The 26,091-nt window shown below is 37.1% G+C and overlaps 1 long non-coding RNA gene across 1 annotated transcript; it reads right to left on the bottom strand.

Annotated features, from left to right (window-relative positions):
• Nucleotides 1–974: 974 nt before the first annotated feature.
• Nucleotides 975–24,713, bottom strand: LOC132538721 (uncharacterized). The gene is made up of 3 exons (XR_009550077.1): nucleotides 24,645–24,713; nucleotides 4,868–4,962; nucleotides 975–1,642 (listed from the first exon to the last, which is right to left on the bottom strand). It is a non-coding gene; the product is annotated as an uncharacterized LOC132538721 (long non-coding RNA).
• Between the last annotated feature and the right edge of the window lie 1,378 nt (nucleotides 24,714–26,091).

Genomic DNA, 26,091 nt, shown 5'->3' with positions numbered 1-26,091 from the left:
CATTTACATTTCTGAATGCCTGGAAATCAGGACATATTGTCATTGTCTTGTTTTCTTCAGCAGATCTAGGTGACCTGAACATACAATTTTTTGAGAATTTGTGGACCTGTGGAGAGCTCAGAGTTCACAAAATGTATTGCATACCTCATCGCATTTAATTTTCAAACTTAACAGCTCTGATTTCTGGAAGCTGGGATAATCATATCCTTTCTATAGATAATTGAGTTCCCAGGAGGGGATCTCTTACCTGAGGTCTCAAAGCTCATAAGTGTTTACAGATTCTCAGTACTGGAAAGGACACACTGTTTAAGAAGATATATCACTACTTACTACTTGAATGTTCTTTTATTACAACAATGTTGGACAAGATAGAACACTTGTTTGTGGGCAAACAATTTTGCTTTTAAAACAAAATGCTAATGAATAATAAAATAAAAATTCTACCATTTGAAGCTAATCCAAGTCCTTTTTTAAAATTAAACTTGCCTGTGTAACAAAATGCAAAAAACATACAAAAAACCTTTAATATTTAAAATTACTTAGGTCACTTTGTTTACTGTAGTTTTTAAATCTGCCTGAGACAAGGACATTCTTATATTCTTGGGTGGGAATAATGTATTTCTACCAGCAGTCGGTTGCTCCAATTGTTAGCAAGCAATATCAAGTTCAAAATTGTTGAAATAATTAGCCAGCACTTTCACTTTTTCCAGCTAAGCCTATGATGAAATAAACTAAATGCTATTTACTGTGGCAAGAAGAAAATTATTGTGAAATACAAGATGTCAACTCAGCTGGAAAACTCACCTTTGTACTAAATTATTTTTTTCATATCAACTTAATGAAGTTGATGCATTTCTTCAGGACTTTTCAATTATCCAGTTTGAGTGATTATTTCTTACTTTCATATGTGCTTAGTATATTTTTATGTGACAACTCGACTGACCTGTATGGCGTCTCAAGAAAGTTGGTTAAAAATTATTCTAAGGGGAGTCGGGCTGTAGCGCAGCGGGTTAAGCGCAGGTGGCGCAAAGCACAAGGACCGGCAGAAGGATCCCGGTTCGATCCCCGGCTCCCCACCTGCAGGGGAGTCGCTTCACAGGCGGTAAAGCAGGTCTGCAGGTGTCTATCTTTCTCTCCTCCTCACTGTCTTCCCCTCCTCTCTCCATTTCTCTCTGTCCTATCCAACAACGACAACAACAATAATAACTACAACAATAAAACAACAAGGGCAACAAAAGGGAATAAATAAATAAAATAAAATAAATTTCTAAAAAAAAAATTATTCTAAGGTGGCCTGCAGGGGAGTCACTTCACAGGCGGTGAAGCAGGTCTGCAGGTGTCTGTCTTTCTCTCCTCCTCTCTGTCTTCCCCTCCTCTCTCCATTTCTCTCTGTCCTATCCAACAACGACAACAACAATAATAACTACAACAATAAAAAAACAACAAGGGCAACAAAAGGGAATAAATAAAATAAATATTAAAAAAATATTCTAAGGTGTTTGGGAGATAACTCACCTGGTTGCATTTATTTTGTCATGTACAAGGTCCTGGGTTCAAGTCCAGGCTCCACACAGGATCATCAAGATTGCACTGGGGCGATCCAAGGATGGTGAATGGTGCTGGAATGTTCCTCCTCTTCTCTCTACATAAAAAAAAAAAAGAAAAAGTTGGGCCTGTGGAGTCACTTGGTGGTACTGTGGATACACAGAATCCCTGGTACAGCATAAAAAAACAACAGACTGCATCTATCTTATCTATCTATCTATCATCATCATCTGTCTATATACGTCTATGTTTATCAACTTTGATATGCCTATAATTTCTTAATGTATTTGTGGAGAATTTTTGAATAATATTAATACCTGAATCCATAGATTGATTAAAGGAGATTATCCTTTTTAATATGGGTGGCTCTCATTCATCCATCTAAATGCCTACTAGAACAAAGGGCTGATCCTCCTGAAAGTCAGAGGGAACTCCTCCTGCCTGATTTCATTAGCTAGGATATTAGCTTCTACTGTTTCTAGAGTGTCCTTGGGTGTCAGACCTGCCTGCCTACTTGGGACTAAAACCACACAATTCACTCTTCTACGTATGCTTCTTCTATGCTACTGTATATCTTGGAAATTCCCCCTGCCCTGATTTTATTAGATAGGACATAGAGAAATTGAGAAAGAATGGGAAGATAGAGAGTGGGAGGAAAAGAGAGACACCTGCAGACCTGCTTCACTGCTTAAAAGGTGCCCCTCCTACAGGTGAGGAGTGGGTGTTTGAACTGGGTCCTTGTGGTTAGTACTATGTGTGCTTAATCAGGTGCAACACCATCCGGCCCCCTATATCTTGGAATTCTCAGCTTCTGAAATTGTATCAGTTCCATAAAGTAAAAAATAAGCAAACAAACACTCTACCACTGGAGACACCCAACTAATATGGTACCTCACAATATTCTCTTTGCCTCCTAAATAATCCTTTTCCTAACTCTTTTCCTGAAGTTTTCATGAAAGTTTTGGCACTTTTTTAGTGTTTTATTATAAGTCAGAAGGCTCTGGAAAAATGTCCCCTTGAATTCAGACCTCTTATGTTGTCTCATAAATCAATTCAGATTTTGGATGTTTTGTAAAGCTGAACTTACTGCATTCTGCGGCTTCAATAGGGAAATGTCACAAAGTGGGTGACTTAAAGTCACAAAAATCTTTTGTTTGATCACTCTGGAAGATAAACTTAGAGATCTAGCTATTAGGTGCACTGGAATCCCTCTGAAGGAGAGGAATCTTCCTTGCCTCTGCTTCTTTTCCTATAATGATGCCAGCCTTGGGCATTCCATGCTTTGCAGTTACAGAGCCTCAACCTACATCTTCTATGTTATATGGCAAGTTCTCTGTGAGTCTCTGTCTGCATCTTACACCACCATTCACAGAGGTTATACTCTACTCCTTAACCTCCAATTATCCTATTTCCATGTCAGGTCTTAGTCTGAGGCATTGGGGATTAAGATTTTTAATTTAGCATTTTAGGTGGACTACAATTTAACCTAGAACACTGAACATGTGGATCAGTTTGCAGCAGTCAGATGGGAAAGAATAAGATGAACTTATACATGTATGAACTCATACATGAACTCATACATGTATGAGCAGGTTGGCCTTAAATAAGAAACACAATCTTATTTTCTAAAAATGTGAAAGAAAATATAAAGTTGATAGAATTATAAATAAATTTGCAAAGTTTGGGGAAGGATTTTATAGTACTTTAAATACTGATTAAGTTTTATACAAGCCAATTTTCTCTGAATAGAGTATAGGTAGATAGTTTAATAAGGGACTTGTAGAGAAACTTCAAGATTTGAAATAATTTGGGGGAAATTTTTAATCTGAAATAAATTTGTGGAAGCAGGAAAAAAAACTGTAAAGGAAATTGAAGATTATATAGAAGCACTAAATTTTTTTTTTGTTAAAGAACTTTTTTTTTCTTGCCATGCAGGCTTCTTTTTAAATTTTTATTTATTTATTTATTTATTTAGTGGATAGAGACTGCCAGAAATTGAGAGGGGATGATGGAGAGGAAGAAAGACAGAGAGACACCTGCAGCCCTGCTTCACCACTTACAAGGCTTTCCCCCTGCAGGTGGGGATGGGGGCTTGAATCTGGGTCCTTGCACATTGTAACATGTGCACTCAGCCAGGTGTGCTATCACCCAGCCCCCAAGAAGCCTAAATTCTTAGGGGAGTTGACCAGATTTGACATTCTCAAATCTGCTTACTGGAGAATTTCTTGAAAAGTTCTCAAGAGATAAGGAACTTTGGCTCAATGAAATACCTAACAATGGGCATTGTGAACAATAAAATCCAGATAGCACATATACATATCATTTCAACTACTTCATAATGCCTAGTGTTCAAAAATATGTGCTGCTACTATAAAGTGGAAATTCAAATTATTTTTCTCTTGCTTTTTGCCGGGCTAGCTTTGCAGGCATTTCTTCCCCGGCACGTGCTCTCTGGGTTGGAGAGAACTCAACCTCAGCCAACCAGGGCTGCTGCTTACTCAGCGGGAGAGGAACCAGGAACTTGTGGCAGAGCGGGAACACAATGCAATACCTTTATTGATCAGAGACAACGCCTTTATATATATCTTTAACTGGAAGTGGCAAGTGGAAAAAGGAAATGGCTGGGAGAGGGGGTGGAGAAAAGAGCTCAAAGATAGAAAGCTTCCATAGCAGCTGTTGTGAAGGTTCTAACCATTGGGATTAACCAATGCCCTGCAGGCAGGGAGGGTCTCAGGCAAAACAAAGATTATGTAAATAGACCATAATATCAGCGATGCAGGGGAGCTGGCATAATGCCCAACACTTTTTCAGTCACTTAAAACTCATCCATCCACCAAGATTCTCAAAGGAGAATAAGTTTTGACATGCCAGTGACTCTTTCAGTCACTATTACAATAACATCCATTATGACTGCAGGATACCTCTTAGAGAATTACTACATCTAGATATTTTAGTCTTCTACTGAAAATATATACTAATAAAATTATCAATGTGTAGTAGATGCAAAATGAGACATGGAAAGGGAACTTTTGCTCAGTGAAACATCTAATAATTGGCAGTGTTATTAATAAAACTCAATCATTAAATCCATATTTCTCGTCTTATACATCAAATAGGATGATAAGTAAATTTCAGTAAGTGTTCATTTGTCATTTGTTTTCACATCTTTCTCCAAGAATATATATACATATATATTTTTTTAATCAATGTCCATGCAGTTTCATCAAATCTTAATATTTTGTTATAAATACTTAAAAATGATAAAGCATAGCATCTCTCCTGAATTTGATCTTTCACACTAGTACATGTTTTTATTACTTACATTATATGTCCACAAGCAACAGTGTTGTATCCACTTAATTAAAGTGAATCATATGGAGCATATCTGCTACTGCTTCTGATACTTGCTTTTTAAAGCTGGAAGGAGAGCAGGAAACACCAATATAAAGTACCTGGTATGAACTAGGAGTTGAGAAAAGGACATAAAAGTGAATGTAAATTGGTTCAAGTCCTAATGAAAACACTTAGGAGATTCATCAGAATTCTAGAAATGGACCTACCAGGAAAACAAATGCATTTATCCAAGGAAAACAAAAACACCTATGCAAAAAATCCTATCCACACCAATGTTCATAGTAGCACAGTTTGTGAGAACCCAAACTTGGAAGCAAGCCAGAGGCTAAGGACAGATGAATACCAAAGGAAGTTATAGTACATATACACAATGGAGTACTTTTCAACTGTTAAAAATGATGAGGTCATCTCCTTTGAAATATTATGGTCAGAACTCAAAGGCATCATTGAGTGAGACAAACCATCAAGAGAAAGGCCATTACTGAATGATCTCACTTACAGGTGGAATTTAAGAACAAAGAAAAGTAAGGGAATACACAAGATGACACTTGGACTGGGAGTGGCATATTGCACCAAAACAAAGGACTCTGGAGAAAAAAGGGGAAAAGACAGGATGAAAGAACATTGGGATCCTGGTGTGTCTCCTAGACACCAGTCAAGTGGAGATTAGAAGCTATGCTATAAATCATTACCCGCCTCCAACACCCCAATTTCTTAAAAAAAAGTCAATGAGAACAGATCAAGGACGGAAAAACCCATTATTCTGTTCACAATACAACTATCAAAGACATATCATTCCTGGTATTCCTTGTATTTTCTAAATGATGGTTGCTTGGATAAAGGAGACAAGTCAGTCTCAGGTTTGAAAAAGATCAATAGTAGGTTTTTGTTTGAATTCTAAATTTTAAAAGAAATTTAAACATTTAAACATCAATGAAGATGGTGGCATCTAAGAATTATGAAATAATAGATAATCAGTTTAGGAAGGAGATACATTTTAAAGATAAATTTGGAAATCATTCACAGAGAAACAACTGCTATTCAGGAGATGGATTCATGCATAATGCTAAAAACTAAAAGTACAGTTTAACATAGTAAATTAGATTTAAACTCTGATGGTTTGATATGAAATTCTGTTCTAGGAATTTCTGTGTAAGATACTGAAGATATCTTAGCCACTGTGTGAACATTAGGAACAGAAATAGCAATTATTGGAGCTGGGTGGTAGCACACCTGGTTAGTTCACATGTTACAGTGAGCACGGAGCTGGGTTCAAACCCCCAGTCCCCACCTGCAGGTGGGAAGCTTTGCAAGTGGTGAAGCAGGTCTTTAGATGTCTCTCTGTCTCTCCCTCTCTGTCTCTCCCTCTCTGTCTTTCCCTCTTGTCTTTATTTCTAGCTGTCTCTATCCAATAAAGATAATACAAAATATTTCAAAAAGAAATAACAATTATTGCAGAGATTTTCAGTTGAGAGTTCAATGGTATAAAACAGATGCTTGCTGGATAAAGACAAGAGACCGGCATACTTTAATGATGGCAATTCTGTACTACTAAGCTACCTCATCATCCAGGACCCCACATTGGGATTCCCATATTAATACAATGGATATATATCTCTGTCGACTATCACTGATCATATCCATTAGGAACAGCATTGTGGACCTTCCTATGGGCCTCTACAGGACCTTGCCCTCAATGTGGAACATCAATGGTAGGGACTACACCACTCTCAAAAGGGAGGCTGGGTCAACATACTCTGCCATTCAAGGAAGACAAGTCCTGAAAGGAGTGCAACCTAGAATGTTCCTAGCTACAACCACAGAATGTGAGCTCAGGCCTACAGGGATGCAGAGGTTACCCAGGCTCCTGTGCTGAATACAGGCCCCAGTTCAGATTGATGGGGTTGATAGTGGTATTTATAGCCTTTCCCCATATTTGGAAGCCATTCTCTTTCCTGATTCAGCTTTCTAGTCCTATTTCTAATTCTGACATCAGGTCTCCAGATAATACCTTAAGCCCATCCACATGTTAGTTTTTGGGCTCAGGCAAAAATTAGTAAAGTCATGCACCCCTTGGAATATACTTAAATAGACTTTCTAGCTTTTTCCATAGTGGGGACACCAGATCTCATCTGTTATATTCTTATCTTTAGGTTCCTGATTGTCGAACAATATTTTCTGCCTTATATCTTAATGCTTTTCAGCTACCAAGTTGCAGATGCTACCATGATGCCAACCTTACTTCCCTAGGCAGATGACCCCACCAATGTGACCTGGAACCCCACCTCTCCAGAGCCCTGCCCCACTAGGGAAAGATAGAAATAGGCTAGGCGTATGGATCAACTTGCCAGTGGCCATGTCCAGCAAAGAAGCAATTACAGAAGCTAGACTTTCCAAAACCTTTTGTACTCTATAATGATCGTGGGTCCATGTTCCCAGAGGGATAAAGAATAGGAAAGCTCCCAATTGAGGGGATGGGATATGGAGCTCTGGTGATGGGAATTATACCCCTCTTATCCTAAGGTCTATCAATCAATCAATCCATAAAAAATAAATAAATAAAACAGATCCTTGTATTTCTTAGGTGTGCAGTAAATATTGTTAGTATTATTAATACAATAATTAATTTTTATATAAAATTGGTAATCAACTGTTCTTAAATAATTATTCATCATAATCTTAACTATTGCATATAAAGAATACTTGATAAAAATATGAGTTTATTCAATGGCTTTAAAAAATCACATTTAGAGTCAGGAAAAAGCACCTGGTGGGTATTAGTATATTCATAGTCTATAGGAAATTTAATTCAATTAAAAAAAGTAACCCAGCATCAATGTAGAACAACTGTGAGTCTCCAAAATTCGATTTCTTCAGTGTGGAATGATAATCTTTACCCAAGTTCTTACAGTGAGGGCTTTACAAGAGGCCTGTCTGATTGTTAAGTCTGTTTTAAAAGTATTTCTGTAAACATGCCTAAGTGCTTCCTGCCTCAGATGAGTTCTTGCTGAATGACATGGCATTGTACAGTGTGAATGCCTGCAGCTGAAAATACAGGAAGCTATAGATCATTCTTAATGAATAAATCATGCATGTTCCTGCTGTCAGTTCTGCTAACACTTTCCTAGAAACCAAGGCTAGTGCTGTGGTCAACTATCAATAATTAGAACCCACAAGGTCAGCTATTTAGTGCTTTGACATAATGGTGACATCTGCTCCTGTATATTTTTCCTTTCCTTTAAAATACTGAGACACAGTCTGGGGGAAAAAAAAGTGCCCAGAATGTATGTTTTTTAACCTGGTATTTTTATTGTGAAACAGTAAAAATATCCATAAAAATAAGCTATTTATGAATAAAGAGAATTTTGATGTTTTAGGAATTTTTTTTAGGCATTATTATTATTTATAAAAATGGTACTGAGGGCCAGCAAAACAATTCACTTGGATATAGTGCTCTGTGTGTGACCCAGGTTTGAGGCCAGCCCCCAATATGTTGAAGAAATTCTTGGGATTGTGAATTCTTTCCTTCTCTATTTCACTATGCACCCTGTCTGTATGTGGCAAAAAATCTGTATTGGTAAATAACTTATTTTAAAACTTTATTATCTGCTATAACAGTCTGGAATATGTTTACATTACATTTGTGCTCATTTAACAGCACCAGTAAGTTATAATCTTTCTCTGAAGTCAAAGATGTTAAAATAGGCGGTCTGGCGGTAGCACAGCAGATTAAGCGCATGTGATGCACAGCAGATTAAGCACATGTGATGCAAAGCGCAAGGAGCAGCATAAGGATCCAGGTTCAAGCCCCGGGCTCCCCACCTGCAGGGGAATCACTTCACAAGTGATGAAGCAGGTCTGCAGGTGTATATCATTCTCTTCCCTCTCTGTCTCCCTTCCTCTCTCCATTTCTCTCTGTCCTATCCAACAACAATGACATCAATAACAAAAACAATAATAACTACAACAATAAAGATGTTAAAATAATAAGCACAGAAGAGGCATATTCTTTTTTTGTAAGTTTCTTTTAAATATTTATTTATTTCCTTTTTGTTGCCCTTGTTATTTTTATTGTTTTTGTAGTTATTAATGTTGTTGTTATTGATGTCATCATTGTTGTATAGGATAGGGAGAAATGGAGAGAGGAGGGGAAGACAGAGGGGGAGGTAAAGACAGACACCTGCAGACCTGCTTCACTGCCTGTTAAGCGTCTCCCCTGCAGGTAGTGAGCCCAGAGCTCCAACCAAAATTCTCATGCCATCCTTGCGCTTAACCCGGTGCACTACCGCCCAACTCCCAAGAGGCATATTCTTATTTAGAAATAATTTTGGGGTGGGGGTAGATATTATAATGGTTATGCAAAGAAACTCTCATGCCTGAGGCTCTGAAGTCCCAGGTTCAATCCCCCGCACCACCATAAACCAGAGCTGAGCAGTGCTCTGGTGTTTCTCACTGTGTCTCTCTCGGCATCTGTCTCAAAAATATAAATAAATAAAACACTTAAAAAAAAAGAAATAATTTTGAACTCCTAACTTTTTAATTTTTTTTAAATATTTATTTATTCTCTTTTGTTGACCTTGTTGCTTTATTATTGTAGTTATTATTGTTGTTGTTATTGGTTGTTAGACAGGACAGAAAGAAATGGAGAGAGGATGGAAGACAGAGATAGGGAGAGAAAGAGACACCTGCAGACCTGCTTCACCATTTGTGAAGCGACGCCCCTGCATGTGGGGCGCCGGGGCCTCCAACCGGGATCCTTAGGCGGGTCCTTGCGCTTTGTGTCACCTGCGCTTAACACATTGCGCTACCCCCCGACTCCCTGAACTCCTACTCTTATTTCCCTAGAAGTGACCAGTTTATCTAACGTTTGTTTAGTTCTTAACCACACTAAATTTTTCATTTAGCAAGCATCTGTACAGTTGGGAGTAATTGTCTTATATATAGACAGGTTTATCATTATTTATACATTTTTATTTTATGTTTTTAGGTGAGAATTTTATTAGAGAGAGAGAGAAGTAGAATATCTTTGGTATTTTGGTACATGCAGTGTGGGGGATTCAAATGGGAGCCTCAGACATGCAAGTCATAATTCTGCTACTGAGCTACCACTTGTGTTCTTTTCTACATTTTTTTTAGGATGTACTCCAGTACTGTTGCATATTGTAAGGTTTATAATAGACTCTCCCATAATCACACTGAATTATATACATAGGATAGATAAAATGATAAATTTCACAAGATCTATATTTCACCACAATGAAAAAAAGTCAATAGAAAATTTTCTGGAAGTTATGAATATGTCACTTTACCTGGTAACAGAGGTTTTGCATATATGATTACGAGTTATAGATCTTCTGTTTTTTGTTTTTTTTTTAATTGCTGCCAGGTGGGAAGCAGGGGCTCAAACCCTGGTCCTTGTGCAAGGTGATACATGCACTTAACCAACTATGCCACACTACTCGGATCCCAAATTACGCATCTTAAAATATGGAGATTACGGGTCCATGTGGTAGCGTAGTGGGTTAAGCGAACATGGTGCGAAGCAAGGGAGTCGTTTCACAAGCAGTGAAGCAGGCCTGCAGGTGTCTATCTTTCTCTTCCCTTCTCTGTCTCACCCTCCTCTCTCCATTTCCGAACAATAACGACATCAACAACAACAATAATAACTACAAGAATAAAAAACAAGGTCAACAAAAGGGAAAATAAATGATTTTTTAAAAAGTTGAAAATCATTAAAAAAAGAACATGTTTGTATCCATACCTCATCCAGCTCCAAGAGACATACACATTTTTAACTTGTATCCCAGAATCCATGTTCAATCCAGCAAATTTGCATTTCTCTAACAAATTCCTATATAATCTTGTGTCCCCACCTCCTTTCTCTTCTGCCTCCCTCTTCGACTTTTAAAAATCAACGTGATTACATTAATCCCACACAGGTAATCAAAAATAGTCTCCATTTTTTAAATTTTATTTATTTATTTATTTATTTTTGCCTCCAGGGCTCAGTGCCTGCACGATGAATCCACTGCTCCAGGTGTCTCTTTTTTTTTTTTTTTTACTTTTTGTTGCCCTTGTTTATCATTATTGTTATTATTGCTGCCATTGCTATTGGATAGGACAGAGAGAAATCAAGAGAGGATGGGAAGACAAAGAGGGAGACAGAAAGACATCTGAAGACCTGCTTTACCACTTGTGAGGTGACCCCCCTACAGGTGGGGAGCTCCAACCGGTGTCCTTAAGCTGGTCCTTGTGCTTCGCACCATGTGCGTATAACCTACAGTCAGTGAAAATCACCAAATTCAGATTACTGAATACTTTGGAGGAGAAATGGAGGGGCGTAGAATCAATAGAGGATTAACAGTTAACCAATTTATAATAGATACAGAACAATCAGGACAAAACATGAAGATGTCTTGAACCCCAGAACATTTGTAAAAACGTTCTGGGGTTCAAGACATCTTCATGTTTTGTCCTGATTGTTCTGTAAACATTATAATTTTTCTTCAGACTTGTATGTTTGAACTATTTAATGATAAAATAGACCAAATGATAGAGAAATTATAGTTGACTTTATCAATTATCTTAAAGGCTGGTTTTGATCCTTATTTTATCAATTGTATTCATGAGTTTTTCTCATGAATCTGACATCATAGTATGACTGTTAAGCCTAGTACTCTCTGGTCTATTGTTTTACCATTACATAGGGTAGGCCCCACTAAGAGGTGTACAACTGTAACAGCCCATAAAGACAATGAGCCAATTCTGATTATACTAAGTTTCAGTTACACTTTTGTCTGTAAAGCCTATTGCCATTGCCTATCTCCATTTACATTTATTTTAGCACAGTCTCCCGACAACAGTTTTGAAGTCCACAGACTTGTGAGCTAGCTTATAAGAATTCCTCTGTGGATCTATGTCTTTCTCTGAATTGAACATTTATTTATCTTGTTGATTCTAATGCTGGGAATGGAAGGACACTGCTTAATTGTGAAAGCCCTTTTATCTGAATGCTACTGTGTTATTAAAACAATTATTGGGAATTACTATTCCAGAGACCAAAAGAGTTTTTATGTTATATGTATACGTATATCCACATGTGAGTTTGTTTACTGGTGAAATGAATTCTTAAGTTGAATCAACTGAGAAATTGATGAATATAATGTTGAGTTATAGCACATCATAAGGTTATAAGGCACCAGAGATAGTTACTCTTGTAGGGTGACTGACTTGCCATGCTGGAGACCCAGGTTTGAGTCCCAGCTCCACACAAGAATTTGGGAGGTGCAATGGTAATGGAGGTAGCTTTGGTGCTGTGTTGTCTCTTATTCTCTGTGTCATTCTACTTGAATGAAAAAAGTGATCCAGAGCAGTGAAACTCTGCATGTGTGAGTCCTCAGGTCGACCAGCTAAAAGTAGTTGTTATACTTCATTCCATAACCAATGCTATTTTGTCATTTAAAAACTTGGAAGCCTAGTTTTAATATCTTTTTTTTTTTTTTTTTTTAGCCTCCAGTGTTTTCGCTGGGGCTCAGAGACTGCACCATGAATCCACTGCTCCTGGCAGCCATCTGTTGTTGTTGTTCCTGTTATTGTTGTTGGCTAGGATAGAGAGAAACTGAGAAAGGAGGGGAAGACAGAGGGAAAGAGAAAGCCACTTGCAGACCTGTTTCACTGCTTATGAAGTAAGCACCCTACAGGTGGGGAGCTGTGGGCTTGAACTGGGATCCTTGTGCTTTGTACTAGGTGCAGTCTTAATTTCTTATAATTTTATTCTGAGAATCATTTTTTTTTAAGCTTGAGGCAGTAGTATTCATTGATTTCACTAAACTTTATCCTACTCTGATAGTTCTGACTCTCAAAATGATAAAAGTACTTCATGAAAGGAGCAATAAAACAGAAATGTGGTAGTATAATATACACCTTTATAGAATAATTCAGTTTTCTTGACATCTCATTTAATAGTAACATATGAACTCTGAAACTAGCCTCTTATTTTAGTAAACTAACAGATTTTGAAGCAATCAGTGTTCCTCTCCTTTGAATAAACAAAGATTTTGGAATTTAATAGGTTCAGATTTAATAGTGAAATTCTACCTGATACATATTTTTTAAAATCCTGAAAACTTATGCCATTTCGGTTCATGTAGTCTTCGTAAATGAAGTTCCATTGCCATTTTGTTTACAAAGACTTATTCCTGGAAAATTTCTAATCAACTGGGCCTATCATTCAAGAAAGTGCAAATATCTCAATATAAAACATATTAAAATAACATTCTATCATTGTGAAGAAAATCAGTTCCAATCCACAAGTTCATGAACAAAAAAATCAAGTGGTGCCTATGTAGAAACAACAATTTGAGGTAGGATTTTCAGGGTGGCAAACATTCAAAACTAAGCCAGATGTTTTAATAACCTAGATTGACTTTGGGTCTTTGTAGTGGAACAAAAAATCAGGTAAAACTTTCATGACTTGAGGTTTCCTTACAAACTCTGCTGCATCCAATTACTGACAGCTGTTACTCAATTACACATCGTGTTATAAATTCATACCTTCTGTTCCATGATCAAGATCTGTACTAGAGGAGAGGAAATGAAAGAGAACCTACTCCACGTTGAGGTCCATTTCAGTCAGGGACTCACACCATTAAATGAATATTAATTTCTCATTAGGGGAAAGTGCTATGCAATAAACCCACAATCATGATAGAAGCCATGATTTGGAGATCATTTCTAACTAAGTACACAGCTTTGGAAATGACAAATGATGATTTTTCCAGTGCCACATAAAATTATTTTCATTTCTAAATTGCATATAACGTGAAAAGCAATTATATATAAAGCCCTCAGAGATAACATAATAGCAGAACCATACTGGTTTCAAATAAAAACTCACCTGATTTAATCCAGGACGGTCATCAAAGAAATAAACTTTCTTCAGGACTGTCAACTGTGTCACTAGGGAAAAACTATATTTGGTTCTCATGTGCTTCCTTATATGGTCACCCAGTTAAACTCAGTTTGCTTTGGTCAGTGGAATTTTGCAGGTAACCTATCTAAAATCTGATTTTTGTTTTTTATGATCAAACTATGATGAGGTCTGTCTGATTTTGCAGCCCTGAAAAGCCTGAAATTCTAAGCAGAAGCTAAATAGATACATGTACTACTGGTTTATATAGTGAACATTAGAACATTATTTGGGGTAAATTAATCTTAATAACTTTTTTTGTCCTTGCAATTACACACATTTTTAAAAATCATTCTCACTTTGTGTTTTAGAGCACATGGATTAATTTGTCTGACTGGAGAAAAATTATGATAAAGGCAAAGAAGGAGAGAAAGAGAGAGAGAGAGAGATGCCACAGCACTGATACTTCCTTCAGTGTGGTAGAAGCTGGACTTGAACCTGGGTTCAAACTTATTTATGCACATGGCAAAGCAGCACATTATCCATGTGAACTATTTAGCCCCCAAATAAGTTTCTTAGGATGCAGTTAAACTAGTTCTGCATTTATTTCTGTGATATGTAATTATTTAGAGAAAGCATCATCTATATTACCTATGCCTTTTCTTGAGGAATTACTCTCCATAAATGCATAGCCATGTAGATAGAAATAGGAGACCTAGTAAGAAATAAGATTTCAGGTGTAATGTACAATTGCCTGAGTACAGATGTGTGAAATAATCAGACACTACTAAAGAAGAAACATTGTTTTATAATAAAAGGTTATTGGGATATGGGGTCTAAAAAGCAATCATGTTATGACAGCACATAGGGCTTGCATGAATGAGGTCTTAGGTTTGAGCCCAGCACTGGCCAGTAAATAGCAATGCACTGGTCAATATTTTTATTTCATAAAAGTAAATGTTAACAAAAACAAGCAATCTTATTGGAAAATAATGTCTCTATACAGTATTATTGTCTTTTTAACCAGTGTTTTTGACACCTAGGCTTTAGTATATATTGTTTATTTATTTATCAAAATTATTAATTTTTTGTCTTTGGGTCTTCATCACTATAGGCTGAAATTTTCAGAGAGAGAGAAAGAAAGAGAAGCAGAGAGGGGAAGAGATGGAAAGATGCCTAGCACTGAATCTACCTCTGGTGTATGTGGGGGGTTTGGGTTCAAACCTGGGGCACTTGTATGGCAAAGTGGACATACTCCAGGGTGAGCTATCTTGACAGCCCCTCTGTGTGTTTTAAAACTAATGGTAAACTTTTTTTTCCTGCCTCCAGGGTTATCACTGGCGCTCAATGCCTGCACTGTGAATCCACTGCTCCTTGAGGTCATTTTTCCTATTTTTGTTGCCCTTAATGTTGTTGTTGTTGGGATAGGACAGACAGAGATGGAGATAGGAGGGGAAAAAGGGAGGGGGAGAGAAAGATAGACACCTGCAGACCTGCCTCACCGCCTGTGTAGTGACCCCCCCCCTTCAGGTGGGGAGCCAGGGGCTCAAACTTGAATCTCTATGCTAGTTCTTATGCTTTGCGCCATGTTCCCTTAACCCACTGTGCTTCTGCCTGCGCCCCACCCCCAGATGTAAACTTTAAAAAAACATATAGTGAATATGGGCTTCACCCTGTGATTGTAGAATCAGAATCCCTAAATTAAGACTGAGGTATCTGTACTATCAACACTACTCCAGCCATTTAAATGCATAGCCAACTTTGGGAATCTGCTGATCAAATACTGAGTTTGGAATATAATCTTAATTTCATATCAGCCTGGGGAGTAACACACAATACTCAGTACAGTCCTATGAAGCGTTTCTTAGAAGTCAGTTACAGACATGCTTGGGTCAAGTATGTTTAGACTAGTAGGTTTCTATTATGTACATAAACTTTTCCTAGAATAATTACTAAAACAGTTGTATTTTTTTCTCTAAAACTAAATTTCTATAAACTACAGAGAAATTAAAATGCATCAGTAACAAAAATAGGTTAAATGCCAAGAACAAATGCTGAATGTTTACATTATGCAACTAATACATGCAACGAAATGAAAGGTCAGAACTCACCATATGGGGGAAGATATAAAAATAGCAAAGGGGGAGGGTTCCCGGAAGATGGCGGACTGAGAAGCTGCTAGTGGCTGAGCTCTGACCACATATCCTGGAAACGGTAGGATTTTCTGCCTTTAGTAGGCCAGCCAATAAGGGGTCCTAGCGGTAACACCAAGGAGGTGACTATAACTTAATTTGGGTTAAGAATTAGAGTAGGAAAAAATGGGAAAAAATTTTTTTTCTTCCTTTTAATTTCTAAGCATACCTCCTTCCCTACCCCGACCCCCCATAACCAGTCCCTGGGGACCAGCTCCTAGCAGCTCCTAGATCCCCTGCTAGGAGCTTCTTTTATTTACCAAATTCCTGTCCCACCAGGGAGTATCATTAATTCTAAGTCTATACCCTTCTGAAACTTCTGGCCTTTTTTATTTCTAAGTAGCCAACCCCCCCACCTCACCCCGCATAACTAATTAAATAATAAAAATAAATACATAAAAAACCCTTTCCTTTCACTGTCCTTTTATGACTGTTCTTTTTCTTATCTTTTTCTTTTTTCTCTCTCTCTCTTTCTTTACTTTTTTTTTCTTTTTCTCATTATTGTCATCCTTTCTTCATTAATCCTACAGCTTCCAAAGTCACAGCCCCCATGCCCCACACCAACAAACAGTGTGCTTTTTTGAATTCACTGATACACATTTGGGAATTTCCTTTCACTGCTCTTTACAGCTCTTTTTCTTATCTTTTCCCTTTTCTCTCTCTTGCCTCTTTTTATTTTTCTTTTATCTTGTCATACACTTCTTCCTTCTTCTTTGCCTTTCTGAATTTGTGAATTATTTTGGGGAAGAAATCTGACTCAGAGTGGACTCTCTATGTGTGTATCTCTGCTCTAGTTCCCTTTCCCCTCTTGTTACCCCTAGAATATACAGTGGATAGTAGATTTGCATAACTGTCTATTCTTGCTATCCTTTCTTTCTTTTCTCTTTCTTCTTCACTGGGATTTGGTTACTATTTATTCATGGACTGGAGAAATCGTTTGGCTAACTGGTAACGATAAAACTGCTTCAATACTTGCTTCAGTTGCTACTGTAATTCCTGAGGTTGGTGAGTGCAATTGTCATAAAGACATTTAGTACAGTGTTACTTGTATTCAAGACACAACAACTGAGGAACAACAGAGCATAAAAAAAAGAGAAACACATAAATCAAAAAAATGGGTAAATCAATAACAAATAAAACTGCTACTCCAATGAATGAATACAGGAGCCCAGAAGAAACTACAAATCAGCCAGAAGTAACCATAGATAAGAAAAGTATGCAAGCAATAATAAACTTATTAATCACAGAAATAAAAACAACATTGGAGGAAAGAATGGCAGTATTAGGGAAACAACAGTTGAGACCCCCAAGGAAAATACTGATTACCTTGAGGAAAATACTGATTATCTAGAATACTATGCAGCTATCAAGAACAATGAACCCACCTTCTCTGACCCATCTTGGACAGAGCTAGAAGGAATTATGTTCAGTGAGCTAAGTCAGAAAGATAAAGATGAGTATGGGATGATCCCACTCATCAACAGAAGTTAATTAAGAAGATCTGAAAGGGAAACTAAAAGCAGGACCTGACCAAATTGTAAGTAGGGCATCAAAGTAAAAACCCTGTGGTGAGGGGTAGACATGCAGCTTCCTGGGCCAGTGGGGGGTGGGAGTGGGTGGTAGGGATGGGTCACAGTCTTTTGGTGGTGGGAATGGTTTTTATGTACACTCCTAGCAAAATGTAGACATATCAATCACTAACTAGTTAATTAATATGAGAGGGAGAAAATCAATTGTATGTCTCAAAGTTTTTCAAAACACAAACTGAATCTTTTTAATATATAGCCTGTGTACTTGATATACGGACTCTCTCAAAAGCCTAGACCAAGTAGATTAGAAACATCCAATAGCACAGCTATATACAAGATACTGGGTACTGTACAGCAAACCTTAACAAAAGGACTTTTCAAAGTTAACCCAATTAACAAATAATGTGATGATAACATTAACTATCGATTGTCTTTTTGAACCCTAAGACAGCAAGAACCTCACATCTCCACTATAGAGCCCCTACTTCCCCCAGTCCTGGAACCCTTGGATAGGGCCCACTTTCCCGTATGCCTCTCCCAATCCATATCAAATAATGTTGCATCTGCCGATCACAACCTAACCAACACAACGAGTGCCACCTCAACATGCTTCACTTCAGACTCTGTCCAGAGACTTCAAGTGTGGAATGACAACCCTTCAGCCTCATTACTCAGGTGAGACCTTTCCTTTCATAGTATACTCTAATTCCATCTCAGGTGGTTCACTTTCTAACAAAGTCCCAAAACCTAGATATACACCAGTTTCTGTGAGAGAGAGCATATGTTCATACGTATCCATAAACTACTGCAAAATATATACCTGAAAGCATAAGTACACTAGAGTTTGCAGTGAGTATCCCCCTAGCACTTCCTCTCCACTATTCCAAGCTTTGGGTCCATGATTGCTCAACAATTTGTTTGGCTTTGTATTTTAACTCTCTTTTTATTCACCAGGTTCCAGATGTCATCAGGATGCCGGCTTCCCTGGACTGAAGACCCCACCAATGTGTCCTGGAGCTCAGCTTCCCCAGAGACCCACCCTACTAGGGAAAGAGAGAGGCAGACTGGGAGTATGGACCAACGCCCATGTTCAGCGGGGAAGAAATTACAGAAGCCAGACCTTCCACCTTCTACAACCCACAATGACCTTGGGTCCATGTTTCCAGAGGGATAGAGAGTGGGAAAGCTATCGGGGGAGGGGGTGGGATATGGAGATTGGGTGGTGGGAATTGTGTGGAGTTGTACCCCTCCTAGCCTATGGTTTTGTTAATTAATCCTTTCTTAAATTAAAAAAAAAATGTTTAAATGCTGAAAAATTAAAAAAAATAAATAAATAAAAATAGCAAAGGAAAAATCTGGGTTATTCCAAATACAATCTACTATCATTTCTATTCTAGTTGGTATGTGGTGGTTAACAAAGGAGCTATGCTGTATTGTCATTATATGGCATTCATAAATTCTGTATATTTCATTAGTTTTGGCTAATTTTTTTTGCTACAGACCTGGGACATTGCATGTGTGTAATTTCACTGTGCTGGACTGCTGTTTCATTTGATAGAGAGACAGAGAGTGACAGACATCACAGCACCTCTCATGTGGTGGTAGGAATTGAACCTGGGATGTGCACATGATCATGCAGCACTGTACCCGGTGAGAGATTTCTATAGCTCCAGTTCCAAGTATTTTTTAAAATTTACATTTATTTTCCCTTTTGTTACCCTTGTTGGTTTTTATTGTTGTTTTTTATTGTTGTTGTAGTTATTATTGTTGTTGTTGATATCGCCATTGTTAGATAGGACAGAGAGAGGTGGAGAGAGGGGGGAAGACAGAATGGGGAGAGAAAGATAGACACCTGCAGACCTGCTTCACCACCTGTGAAGTGACTCTCCTGCAGGTGGGAAGCCAGGGGCTCGAACCAGGATCATTGAGCCAGTCCTTGCAATTGACATCACGTGTGCTTGACCAACTGTGCTACAGCTGACTCCTCCAGGTAATTTTTATCCATATCTACTTAGCTTAACTCCATTATAAATTGAGCTCTAAAGATCATTACTTTTTCAGAGAGAGAGAGAGAGAGAGAGAGAGAGAGAGAAATGGAGAGGGAGAAACACCATATCACCTAATCTTGCCACAGTGTTGTTATGCTCCCACATGGTATACTGGGGTTTCAGTCTCAGTAACCTGCTCTCCACTGTAGTAGATCTTCTTCATGAGCAGTGAATCAGGTCTAAAGATGTCTACATTCCTCTCTCTTTCTCTCCCTTCCTCCCTTTCTCTTTCTCTCCCTTCCTCCCTCTCTCTTTTTCTCTCAATTTCCCTGTCCTATCTTAATTTCTCTCTGTCATTTCAAAACACAAGCAACTGTTCAAAAGAATATTTAAAAAAAGAGAAAAAAAAACAGATAAACAACTTTATATTAATGTCATCTGAACAATGCCCATTATCAACTGAGTATGTTGTATATTTTAAAGAACAATACTTTAAGACAGAGAGTTTAATAATTTCCTCCACTAGTCATTCTAGCTCTGGGAATGGATCTACAACAAAAGACCCAACTGAAGTCATAATTTACAGCTGAAAGTTCTGCAGCCTCAGGTAGGTGCTCACATGCAGTTGGAGTGAAAAGAGGTGCAGGCGTGGGTTGAAGGACAGCAAAGTCAAATCAAAGCTCTGGGCAGCACGGGTGCTGAGATGCACCATTTTGGCAATTTCACTTTAAGTGCAGCAAGCAAGTAACATTGTTCCTAGTGCTGGAAGAAAAGAGACAGGGGCTTAAAACCTCTCAGTTGCTGACTCAGAGGGGCTTTAGTTTTCTGAATTTAAGGCAAGGACACAACATAAAACAGGGCATTTGTGATCACAAGACAGCCCAAAAAAACCACCCACTCACCCCGTCCCACCCACCACAGATCATACAAACAAGAGAAACCTAGAGGTCACAATAGCACCACCTGCTAGCCACCAGTAACTAACACACAAAAAAATGCACAAGCAGAGAAACAGAACTTAACAGCCAACTATGCCATATCAGCCAGACAGAAATGAAACAGAGGGAATCCAAGGAAATACAGATTTAGAGAGATTCTCAGAGACAGACTACATAGAGCTCATTATGAGGACTCTCTAAGGAATTAAGCAAGAATTAAAAGAGCATGTTACTATGCATTAAAACACACGGGAGTGGATTTTATAACAGAGATCACTAAGAATCTTCAAATCTTGGAAGAAGAACTTCAGTCAGAACTCCAGGGAGTAAAAGTCACCGTAACTGCAATCCATGCCCAGGTAAAAGACTTAGGAAGTAGATCCACACATTCAGAGGAAATAATCTCTAATCTTGAAGAAATGGCCAGCCCTCTCCTTCAATTCAAAGATGAGGGAGAGGAATGGTTTAGAAAGACTGAAGCAAATCTCTGTGAAATTTCAAACTCCATCAAAATATCAAATATAAGAGTGATAGGTATATCTGAAGAGGAGGACAAGGCCAAAGGTCCAGAGTCCATTTTCAAAGCAATTTTAGCTGAGAACTTCCCTCACTTAGGAAATCATCAAAACATTCTTATTCAAGAGGCAAAATGATCACCCAGATTTATAAATACAAAAAGACCAATGCCAAGGCACGTTATTGCAAAACTATCAAAAGTCAAGGGCAAGGAAAAAATTTTGCTGCCTGCTAAGGAAAGGAAAGAAGTTACATACAAAGGCCAACTTTCATCAGATTTCTCTTTACAAACTCTAGAGGAAAGGAGAGAGTGGAATGGCATATTCAAAGTTCTAAAGGAGAGGGAATTCCAGCTACAAATATTATATCCTGAAAAATTATCCTTCAAATATGGGGGAGAAATAAAGGTTTTCTCAAATATTCAAGAACTAAAGGAATTTGCCACAATCAACCCCACCTTACAAGAACTACTGAACTGAATCCCACAAGAAAGGAGGAAGCAAAGGAATACACATTCTAAACACCAAGTTGCAGATGCTACCATGATGTTAACCTGACTTGCCCAGACAGATGAACTCACCAATGTACCCTGGAACCCCACCTCTCCTTTTTCCTGACCCAGCAGGGAAAGATGGGGACAGGCTGGGAGTATGGATCAACCTGTCAATGCCCATGCCTATTAGAGAAGCAATTACAGAAAAAAGACCTCCCACATTATGCACCCCATAATGACCCTGGGTCCATGCTCCCAGAGAGATACAGAATAGGAAAGCTTCCAAGGGAGGGGATGGGATATGGAACTCTGGTAGTAGAAAATGTGTGGAATTCCACCCCTCTTATTCCTTGGTTCTGTTGCTATTTTCTACTTTTTATTTTACAAATAAATTAATAAAAAGAAAAACAAAACAAACAAAAAAATGGATCTTATACTCAAACATTTGAAATTTTGAAATTCCATTAAAAACAAATAAACAAAAACCAACCTATCTTGTTGTCTTTTCTGCTTGGAAATGATATAAGTGCTGTCCAATCGTCTATCCTGGGTTTTATTTCTTTCAGGAAAAGAAATTGAAATAGATTATTTGGCAGAGAGAAAAGTGATTATTCTGTTGCCTATGAAGAAAATGTTTTAGAGATGTGTAAAATAAAAAGCACTACCAATTCCAAGAGATATGTGAAGCTGATCTAAGTGTGGGAAGTAGGGATATCTGAGGGAAAGAATTTGTTTACGGAGGATGGATGGGTCCCAATGAATGTGAGTTTGTTCCAGAAAACAAAGGGACAGATGGAGTTTGGGTTTAGAAGATGACTTACATTAGAATGTGAATCTGGAAAAGAACACTCTTCCATCATTTTTCATTTTTCTCATTCATCCCTACTATTCTGCCCTACTTTTTGAATTTTACACATGACCTTTTAATTTATTTCTTTAGTTAACTTTCATTTTCTAGATACATATACAATTTGGTTGCCTGATTTCTTTTTAAACATACAGATACAAAGTGAAGTGCCATTTTTTATACACATAAACTTGCTCCTGAACTTTAAGAAATATTGCTCTTGGACTCACCCAAAGTTAGCAGATTTTAGGGTGAGCTTGATAAATATTCTGAATGTTCTTCTAAACATTTTTTCTGAACAACATATCTAAAGTAGTCTGAACAGCATATCTAAGGCAGGGTTTTCAAATACAGTCATTTTTTTTTTTTTTACACCTAAGTAACATTTCCACCTAAACTACTCGAACACAGTCAATTTTGTTGTTGTTGAACCTGAGAATCTTCTTACCCATAAATGTGACTTATGAAGTTACCCATCATAACAGGTAACTATGAGTTCTCAGGTTCTATTAACAAATGTCCATCACAGTTTTGGAAAGACATATAAATTCATATTAGGTCCTGCACTCTGTGATGACTTGAAACTGGAGTAAACAACTGATCATTTATAGTAACTCTAGCACACACAAACATAGTCATCATATACACCAGTGCACAGATAGTTTAAATGACATAATACGAATTCAATACTCACATTTTTTATAGTTTTGATAATAGTATTAAATAGTGATTCTTTCTAGAACATAACACTGATTTTAGTTATAGTTTGAAGGTAGAACAAATTTCAGGAAATTTTAGTAGTCAAAACTGTTTTTACTCCAAAAGTGGGAAACACAAGATGGGAATTATGACAGATTTCAAAGTATCTTTTTTACAGGCTTGGGGTATGGATCAACCTGGCAACACCCATGTCCAGTGTAGAAGCAATTACAGAAACCAGAACTCTCACCTTCTGCACCCACAAAAATAATTTTGGTTCATATTCCAAGAGGGATAATCATAGGAGAAGTAAAACAGAGGCTCTGTTGTTACCCCCATTCCACCAGGACCTGGAGCATTTGTCACCAGGAATTTTGGTTTTATAACATCAATGAAAGGAAAACAAATTTGGAAAACACTAGAGGAAGCCAGGCACTTTGTCCCTTATCTGAGAGGAGAAGAAAAAAAAAAAACACAAAGAAGTAGTAGTAAGTGTGTCATAACTTAGAAAGGAACTCCAGGCAGGGTCATTAAAAATTTTAAATATATATAAATATATTCATAATATATATAATATAAATATATTGTAGATAGATAACTAAAGAATCCGTCTATATTGGTGACCTTGGGAGAACTATTGCAAGTTCCAGTGGAGCTGAGGATGCAGATCTCTATTTGGGAACCCTATGGAATTATACTCCTATTATTTTATAATTTTGTAACTCAATATTAAGTCAGTGATAAACATACATTAAAATAAATAATAAATAAGATTTTTTATGTGAACCTGGAAAAAATATATCTGTCTTACAGATGAATTGTTTCATATAAATATGAAACAGAAACTGAATTCATCCTCCTATTAACATTAATAAATAACAACAAAATAAATTAAGCAATGCTTTTCAAAATACTAGATATAAAGTAACAGGAAGTAGTGGCTTTTGAGACAGGAAATAAAAATGAAGTGATTTTTATAACAAACTAATTTATAGACATAAGGAAGATTTCCATGTTATAGAACAAGGAGGAGAAAACCAGACAGAGCCTGACAGACTTTCTTCATTTATAGTTAGATTTATCACGGAGAGAAAATAAACTGTACTCATATGTCAATAGCTCTCCTCCAAACCACTGTTACTCCCTAGTAGAGTGATTTGGAGACAACAAAAACAGTGGCTTGCAATAGTTTACTTCTCTTTTCCCCCTTCTAGCCCTTCCACTGTTGTCACACACATTACTTTTACCTTTCTCATTACCTTCCACATACCACTGTTATTATATTTTTATTAATCAAGAAGAATAGACCTCTCAAATTCATGAGACAGAGTATAGGGGTAAAATAAAGTTATACAATGAGAACTCTTGAGATCTGTAAACATATCACTCAAAAGTCCAGCAGAATGTGAAAATATGAAAAAAATGACCAGAAGCTTGTTAATAAACCACCTAAAAGAATTCAAATAGAATACCTCAATCTGAATCAAGGTTGGGAATGACTCCTCTATCCACTAAACTGGTAATCCTCATAATTAATAATAATTAATCATAATAAATTAATCATAATTAATTTGATACTGTATTCAAAAGAATGTTGCCTCAATAATGGGAAATAGTCATGCAAATCACTCTCACCCCCAGCCTAGGTCCTCCTCCACTATTCATTCCATCATGCACCAGGATCTGAAAGTCCCACCGCTTCCCCAAAATCCTTTACTTTAGTGCAATACAGCAAACCCAGCCCAAGTTCTACTTTGTGTTTTCCCATTCTGTTATTTCTCAACTCCTGACCATGAGTGACATCATCTCATATTCTTCTCTTGGAGAATTTCTCCCACTAAACAACTGGATGGTTAATAAAAATATAACAACAATGGTATGTGAAGGGTAACAAGAAAAGTAGAAGTAATACGTGTGGCAAATAGTGCAAAGGCTAGAAGGGAGAGACAGAAATACAGTTCTGCAAGTTTTTGTCTTCTATTATGTATCTACAATTTTTTACTCTAACTGGAAGTAATAATGGTTCGGAGGATAGTTATTGACACATGAGTATGGTTTCTTACCTCTCCATGAGACAACATTTTCACTGACAGCACAGTGAATGAAGTTGGATGGTAACGCTAAAACATCTGAAATGAACTCTGAAAGTACTATTTAAGAAACCCAATAGTTCTATCAACTTACAAAATGAAGAAAATACAATTAGATGATGACAAAATATTAAAGATGGCTATAAAATAGAGTAAACAAAACTGAAAAGGAAGGAAAAACAAACAAGGAACAAATGAGGCAAAAAGAAAATCAATAAGAAAGACTTGAGATAAAAAATTAACTATATAAAAATGAATTAAATGTAACTGGGATTTAAAAAAATGGCAGATATTGTCAGATTGGGGAAAAAAGCAAAACCCTATGTACCTACAAGAAATTTGTGTTAAATGATAAAACATTTACATTAATAATATAAAGATAAAAACACACGCTAAGCTAGCATATCAAATGAAAACTGAACTGGTTTTATTTATATGAGGTATAATGTGTTTCATGGAGTTTTTGTTTTTTCATTCTCTACCTTTTTAGACAGAGGCAGCCAGATAGAGTGAAAGAGATCACAATATCTCAGCTCCCTTCAATTCACTGGTGGCTGGGCTCCCATCTGAGTCATATACATAATGAAGGAGCATATTTTCCATGTAAGCCACTTTGCCTGTCTCCGGGCATAATGCATTTCAGAGCAAATAGCATTACCAGGGATTGAATAATTTCATTTCATGAGGATAAAGTGATGTCTAATCAAACCAAATGTTTATGTATGTAGTAATAATACTTAAAAGTAAGAGAAACTCCTTGATGTGATATTATAAAGCAAGGACATCTGCAATGTGGATATAGTTAAATACATTTATCTCAGTAATAGAAAAATAGTTGAGAACATATTATGCAAATATACGACCTGAGTAATAATACTAAACAGAGAAAATTAAGACACAAATGAATTGTTTACTATAAAAAATAAAAACATTTTTAAGTCATAGAAAATTTAAAAAGTAATCTACATGTTGACCTATAAAATGTGTCTCAG

The sequence above is a fragment of the Erinaceus europaeus genome, chromosome 5, assembly GCF_950295315.1.
Source record: "Erinaceus europaeus chromosome 5, mEriEur2.1, whole genome shotgun sequence".
Taxonomy (NCBI): Eukaryota; Metazoa; Chordata; class Mammalia; order Eulipotyphla; family Erinaceidae; genus Erinaceus; species Erinaceus europaeus.
The sequence above is the reverse complement of the archived record's forward strand: the minus strand, read 5'-3'. Positions and strand labels throughout refer to the sequence as shown.